The 7,447-nt window shown below is 39.1% G+C and overlaps 1 pseudogene; it reads left to right on the top strand.

The window, feature by feature from the left end:
- The first annotated feature begins 6,801 nt into the window (after window positions 1–6,801).
- Window positions 6,802–6,928, top strand: LOC139009702 (U2 spliceosomal RNA; annotated as a pseudogene).
- The last annotated feature ends 519 nt before the right edge of the window (window positions 6,929–7,447 follow it).

Raw genomic sequence — 7,447 nt, forward strand, 5'->3', positions numbered from 1 at the left:
AAAGTCACTCCAGGAAAATGCACATATTCAAAACGTTGGGCATCCAATTTTATCAGCTTCCTAAAGCTCTGAAATAAATGGTTACAAATCCTGCAGCATGCTCAGATGAGTTCATGATCCCCTGTCACTTCTTACTGGCTGGCAGAGGACAGAATCCTCAACTCTTAGGAGGGGAGGGCCTTTAGAGCTCGTCAGAGTCAACTTCTCATATTAAACTTGAGGAAATAGACCTAGAATAACATTGCTGAATTTGTGGGATATAAATCCCTTTAAGCTCCTTAGGATTGGTACTATTTTAGGTGCAGAAGACCTGTTTTTCCATGCTAAGGAACCCTGAACATCTTTCAGTCTCAAAGCTGTAGTTCCTCTGTACTAACTTACTCTACATGTGGAAAAGCAAGGCACCCAAAAGAAGTTCCTTTTGTTTCTCAAACAATTAAACTATCCTCATGAGGATAGGTTGCAGTTTTAAAACAAAAAGAAACCAAGTGTGAATAGCTTTAAAAAAAATATATTGAACACAGTTCCAGGGCCCAGCTGATGCTCAAGAAATGATTATTATCTGGCAATAGAAAACATACATTTTTAAAAAACGAACTACCCACCGTTGTTTGTATTTATTATAACTACATATTCCATGTAAACATATCGTTATAAGCAAATCGGTTACAACCCTGAGGCTCTGGGCAAGTAGCCAAAGTGATTCTAAGCCAAGCAGTCCAGACATCACTGTCGGGTAACTCCGTACACCTGACAAGAGCATTAAAGTATCTTGTCACATCGGTGCCTCTCCTGGCTGGTATTTCTTTGTCTCCTTTAGTCAGCAGAGCTTAAGGCTTTCCTAATTTTTATCAGTTTTTCTTTCTTCTGTGACCATAGAAATTGGTTCTTCCTTCCAGAATTTCTCAACTTTGTCACTCTGGACATTTGGGGCTAGATCAATCTCTGTTGTGGGGGGACTGTCCTGTGCATTCAGGCATATTAAGCAGTATCCCTGGACTCTGTTCACTAGATGCCAGGAGCACCCCCTCACTCCCCAGCTGTGACAACCAAAATATCTCCAGACATCACCAAATGTCCTGAGAGGCAAAACCACCCTAGTCCAATGTTGAGAACCACTGCCTTAAAGGAATCTGCTTGAAACTAAAAAGACAAATCAAATTTAAATTCAAGAAAGCATCTGAAAGTTGACCAGCCCTAAGAAAACTCCTCCTGTGCACTGGGAGCTTGCTTGCTCGCTTCCCAATGGTCTTCTTGACCCAGGAGATCTCTTCATATGCAATTCACTGGAAATTCTTCCTTCTGACTAACTTCCACTGCTTTGCTACAGGACCATTTCCCCTTGTGATACACTGTGCCATCCTTCCCGGTTCTAATCTGCTTAAGGGTAGCACTCAATGTTCATAGGGAACACCAAATTTATTGTATTCAGACAACCAATGGTTGGGTGTTTGTTTTTTTAAATGAAATAACATGGGGTGATTGGGAAGAAAGTGGGAAAGTGGCTTAGGGCAACCTGTCTGGTCAGTGCACTAGGTGTCCCGGTTACTAATGATGGACTTTGTAATCAAAGAAAACAGGATAATTTCAAGAGAAACATCAAAAGTGCCTTATTCAAAGTAATGTCCATTGCTAGCTACACATTGCCCCATCTTTCAGGTAATTTGTGGATACCGTCCCAATAGAACTTTTCCGGTTTTGAGGCAAACCATTCAGAGACCCAATTTTCCATTTCTTCGTATGTTTTGAAGTGCTGCTCAGAAAGTGCGTGTGGCACTGATTGGAACAAGTGGTAATCTGAAGGAGCAAGGTCTGGTGAATATGGCGGGTAGGTTAATACTTCCCAGGCATTATCTTTTAACGTGTCTTTAACTGGTTTTGAAGTGTGTGATGGTGCGTCATCATGAAGCAAAATTACTTTGCCGTGTCTTCTGGAACATTCTGGTTATTTCACAATCAAAGCATGGTTCAAACTGATTATTTGTTGTCAGTAGTGATCAGTATTAACAGTTTCACCTGGTTTTAGAAGCTCATAATACACCACACCTTCATGATCCCACCAAACGCAGAGCATTGTCTTCTTTCTGAAGTAATTTGGCCTTGCAGTCGATGTTGATGGTTGACCTGGATCAACCCATGATTTTGTGCATTTGGGATTCTCAAAATAAATCCACTTTTCATCGCCAGTCACAATTCAATGCAAAAGAGACTTTCTTTCGTGCTGCTAAAGCAACATTTTACTGATGACTTTTCGGTTTTCCATTTGTCTTTCGTTCAGTTGATGTGGCACCCATTTTCCTTCCTTTAAAATCTTTCCCATTGCTTGTGAACGATTGGAAATTGTTTGCTGAGCAACGTTTAATCTTTCTGCAAGTTGTTTTGGAGTTTGACATGCATCTTCATCCAATAATGCTTGTAATTGTTGATCTTCAAATTTTTCAGTTGACCTGGACGTTCTTTGTCTTTCACATTGAAATCATCACTTTTAAAGCATTTAAACCAGCAGTCACAAGTATCTTGAGATGGAGCATGTTCACCATAAGCTTCCTGAAGTATTGGGCAGCACTTTTCTTTAAGACAAAGTAATGAATTATAACTTCCTGCAAATGCTCTTTTTTTGGCACAAAATTCGACATTAAGTGTAAAAATATCTATTATGTTAACACCTTCAGCAAATTTGACATATGAAGTTTTGAAGCTTGTTGTCAATACAGCAAAATAGCATACATATCCAATTGCATATATATCAACAATATGTGTAATTCCTTCTATTGAAAAAAAATCCGCATTATTAACTGGTACACCTAGTAATTGTACCTGATTAACATAGTTGTTGATCCAAAATTCTACAAAGTTCTTTGCAAAGTTGGATAACTTAAAGATAGCCCTCAAGATGCCAACCTTTTATGGATGGAATAAGAATCTTGCTAAATGCAATGTGGGGAATAGGTTTCCAGTATGCCTGCCCGTGCAGTACCCTCCTTTAAATTCCTTCCATCTTGCTAATTTATGGCAAAGCTCCTTCCAACTCCAGGGCCAAAACACAATAATGCAGCTCATTAAGAGCCACCAAGGAGTATTTAGGAAACAGGCAAAAGGAACAGTTCCTTTATTTCCTTTCCCTGGAGTCTTATTTCCACTCCAAGGTTTTCTCCATCTCTTCTAGTTTGAACAACTAAACATTGGCTTGGAAAATAACTTACCACTGTAATTCATCTCTGAGCTAGTTTTTTTTTTTTTTTTAACTTTTATGTTTCCTAAAGTTGCATGTGTTTCAGTTTCAATTCCGAATTCCAAATGCTCAAAGTGAACTCCTATTTTTCATCTCCAATTAAATAATACATTCCTCTAATTCTAAAGCATCCAATCCAAATCATCTTGTTGACAGAAACTCATCTGTCATATTCATTAGAAATGCCCCTTTCCTTCTGCCCTCTCCCAACGATGTTGCCTGCCATGATTTGGTAGTTGTTTCAGAGCACGCTGAGCCGCAAAATCAATACCTCATTAAGTTATTTCAAATCAGGGAACTACAGCTGTTTCAGAGAACGAGCATGAAATATGGTTTCATCAATAGAATCCGAGGCTCTGTCTACACAAAGACAAAACAATTGGGTACTTCAGTCAATGCTGTGTTTTTTTTAAAAAAGTCAAATGAGTTGCTTGGTATGGGGTAAGCCAAATAATAATTTGCCTGTTATTTTTGTCACATACAAAAGCCATGGAACTGAAGGACATTGTCATGATGTTCCTAGTCCATTTCTTTGAGTCCCTCTAAGACTATGAACAGAAAAATGTCTATTCTATTCTTTTTTTTGTTTGTTGTTGTTGTTTTTTTTAATCCTCACTTGAGGATATTTTTCCCTTGATTTTTAGGAAAAGTGGAAGAGATAGGGAAAGATAAAGAGAAACATCAATTGGTTGCCTCCCCAACCAGGGCCTGGGCCGGAGAGGAGCCTGCAACCAAGGTACATGCCCTTGACCAGAATTGAACCTGAGACCCTTTAGTCATAGGCCAGCGCTCTATCCACTAAGCCAAACCGGCTGTCCATTCTATTCTAAATTGCTGCCAAGAAAATGTCCCTGACAATTGCCCATGAGCGTATTCTTCCCTTAGTTAACATAAGGACTAGAGTGGCTAGCAATTATTCAGTAAAAATTAAGCATTTGCCCTGCCTGGGTGGCTCAGTAGGCTGGAGTGTCATCCTGTACACCAAAAGCTTGTGGGTTCAATTCCCAGTCAGAGCACATATTAAGGTTTGGGTTTGATTCTTGGTTGGGTGTGTATGGGAGGCAACCAATTGATCTCTCTCTCTCCTCTCTCTCTCTCTCTCACACACACACACTTTCTCTCTAAAAACAAAAACAAACAAACAAAGAAAAAAACAACTCTCCATTGTGGATTTTTTTAAAAAATCTGAGCATTTACTGTGAATAAAGTCCCCATGTACAAAAATTAATTCAAAATGGATCAAAGACCTAAATATAAGACCTGAAACAATAACTTACATAAAAGAAAACAGAGGTACCAAACTTATAGTTATAGAAAACATTTTATGAACTTGACCCCAAAGGCAAGGAAAGTAAAGGCAAAAAATAAATGAGTGGGACTATATCAAACTAAAAAGCTTCTGCACAGCAAAAGAAACTGACAACAAAACAAAGAGGCATCCACCCAGATGGGAGATGATATTTGCAAACAATAGCTCCAACGAAGATGCAATTTCCAAAATATATAAAGAACTCATAAAACTCAACACCAAACCAACAAACAACCCAATCAAAAAGTGGACTGAGGATCTGAAAATACACCTCTCCCAGGAAGACATATGAACAGCCAACAGTATATGAAAAGATGTTTAACTTCACTGGCAATTAGGGAAATGCAAATAAAAACTACAACAAGATACCACCTTATACCTGTTAGTGTGGCCGTTATCAACAATACAAGCAATAACAAGTGTTGGAGAGGTTGTGGAAAAAAGAGAACACTTATTCACTGCTGGTGGGAATGTAGACTGGTACAACCACTATGAAAAGCAATCTGGCGATTCTTCAAAAATTTAGAAATAGATATGTAATACTTGAAACAAAAAAATAATTAATTAATTAAAAATAAAATAAAAAATTAGAGCTACCATACGACCCAGTAATCCCTCTTCTGGGTATATACCCAAAAACCTCAAAATAATGTATTCTCAAAGTTATATGTACCTTTATGTTCATTGCAGCATTTTTCACGGAGGCCAAGACATAGAAACAACCAAAGTGTCCTGAGATAGAGGACTGGATACAGATGATGTGGTACATATACACAATGGAATACTACTCAGCCATAAGAAAGGATGAAATAGCACCATTTGCAACAACATGGATGGACCTTGAGTGAAATAAGTCAGTCAGAAAAAGCTAAGAACTACATGATTTCACTCATTTGTGGAATATAAAACCAAAACATGTGAACACAAACAGCAGTGTGGTGATTGCCGGAGAGGAGAAGATGGGCGGAAGAGGCGTTCCTAATATATTTTGTTAGAAGTCAAGGCAGTGACTGGGAGGGGGCATGAAAGGGTTTGCTGCTGCTGGTAATGCTCTTTTTTTTGGCATGGGTTTGATTACATGTTGTGTTTACTTTATGTATAAAATTAATTGAGGTACATGTTAATATATGTATACATTTTCTGAATTTATGTTTGCTTCAATAAAAAAGATTATTTAAAAATAAGGTAAGGAGGAAAATAAGGTAAGAAGGAATATTAGCATTAAAAAGGGAATGGAAAATAGAGGACGAGTGTAAAAAGAAAACAGTGCTGACAAGGGGACCTGCAATCCTCTGTAGTATCGCCTAGTGCTTTCAAAAGCCTGCTGTATAGATTAAATGCTTCTAGAGTCTTTATCTGGACTTTGTCTCTGCCATTGTTGATGGTAAAAAGTAACTTTGTCTGCTCTAAAATTTAGAATGCCCTATTTGGACCTATTTATGTGCCAGAAGTAGTCAAATCCTTGCTACTCTGGTTCTTGGGTGATTTTATGGTAATGAGTCCATGCCTTTCTGGCAGCGGTTCTCAACCTGTGGGTCACGGCCCCTTTGGCGGTCGAATGACCCTTTCACAGGGGTCGCCTAAGACCATCCTGCATATCAGATATTTACATTACGATTCATAACAGTAGCAAAATTACAGTTATGAAGAAGCAACGAAAATAATTTTATGGTTAGGGTCACAACATGAGGTACTGTATTTAAAGGGCCAGAAGGTTGAGAACCACTGCAGTCTCTGGATAGTGCATACTCTTAGGTGCTTAAATGGAATTTGTGATATTTAGACTAATTTTCTAACAAAGTCAACACACTTTTTTATTACAGAAGAACTAGAGGCCTGGTGCACAATTTCATGCACCAGTGGGGTCCCTTGGCCTGGTCTGCAGAATGGGGCCAAAACTGGCTCTCCAATATCCCCAGAGGGGTCCCGGATTGTGAGAGGGCGCAGACGAGGCCGAGGGACCACACCAGTGCATAATCGGGGCCAGGGAGGGATGCAGGAGGTTGGCCAGTCAGGGAGGGACGGCGGGAGGGCTCCAGAGCATGTCCAGCCCATCTCGCTCAGTTCCGATCGGCCAGACCCCAGCAGCAAGCTAACTTACCAGTCGAAGTGTCTGCCCCCTGGTGGTCAGTGCACATCATAGCGAGCGGTTGAGCGGCCTTAGCATATCATTAGCATATTACAATTTGATTGGTTGAATGGATGGCCGGACGACCAGACACTTAGCGTATTAGGTTTTTATTATATAGGATACTGCTTTATCGCTTCTCGGCCTTTTGGCTAAGATCAAGTGTAGTATCTGTTCTTATCAGTTTAATATATAGGATACTGCTTTAGATGTAGTGTATATAATCAATTTGGAATTTAAATTTAAGTAAAGACTTCATTAACTAACAATTATATACAGATATGTGTATGTGTGTGTGTGTGTGTGTGTGTAGCCATATCTTGATGATTTACTTATCTTTGGAACTTCCTTCAGCATCAGCTCCTAATCCACCTGGCTAACCAATGAGTTATATTGTGCCTTGGGTTGTTGGCAAGTGTTTGTATTTTGTTTTTTTAATAAATGTCCTCCCTAAATAACTCATTTTAACTAATTTTATATGGTTTTTTTTTCCCCAAACTGATAACACTGGCTAGAATACCCCTGTGCAGGGAAAATTAAAACAAAGCTTATGAGCACATGAAGCTCCATGTCTTTCTATTTTCTCTTCATTAATCACACAATGTTCGCGATGGGGAGTAGGGAGATGAACCAGTATTACTCTTTGTTCAGAGCAATTGCTTGGTCTTTTCCTTCTTAATGAAAGCTGCTTAACCCACACACCTGAACCTTGAAACTAAATCCTAAGGGCAATTTTTAAAAATCATGCATTGTCAGTTCCTCAGCTCTTCTCTTCTCT

Source organism: Myotis yumanensis, unplaced genomic scaffold, assembly GCF_028538775.1.
Source record: "Myotis yumanensis isolate MYYU_CA2020_CCGP unplaced genomic scaffold, mMyoYum1.0.hap1 SCAF_4, whole genome shotgun sequence".
Taxonomy (NCBI): Eukaryota; Metazoa; Chordata; class Mammalia; order Chiroptera; family Vespertilionidae; genus Myotis; species Myotis yumanensis.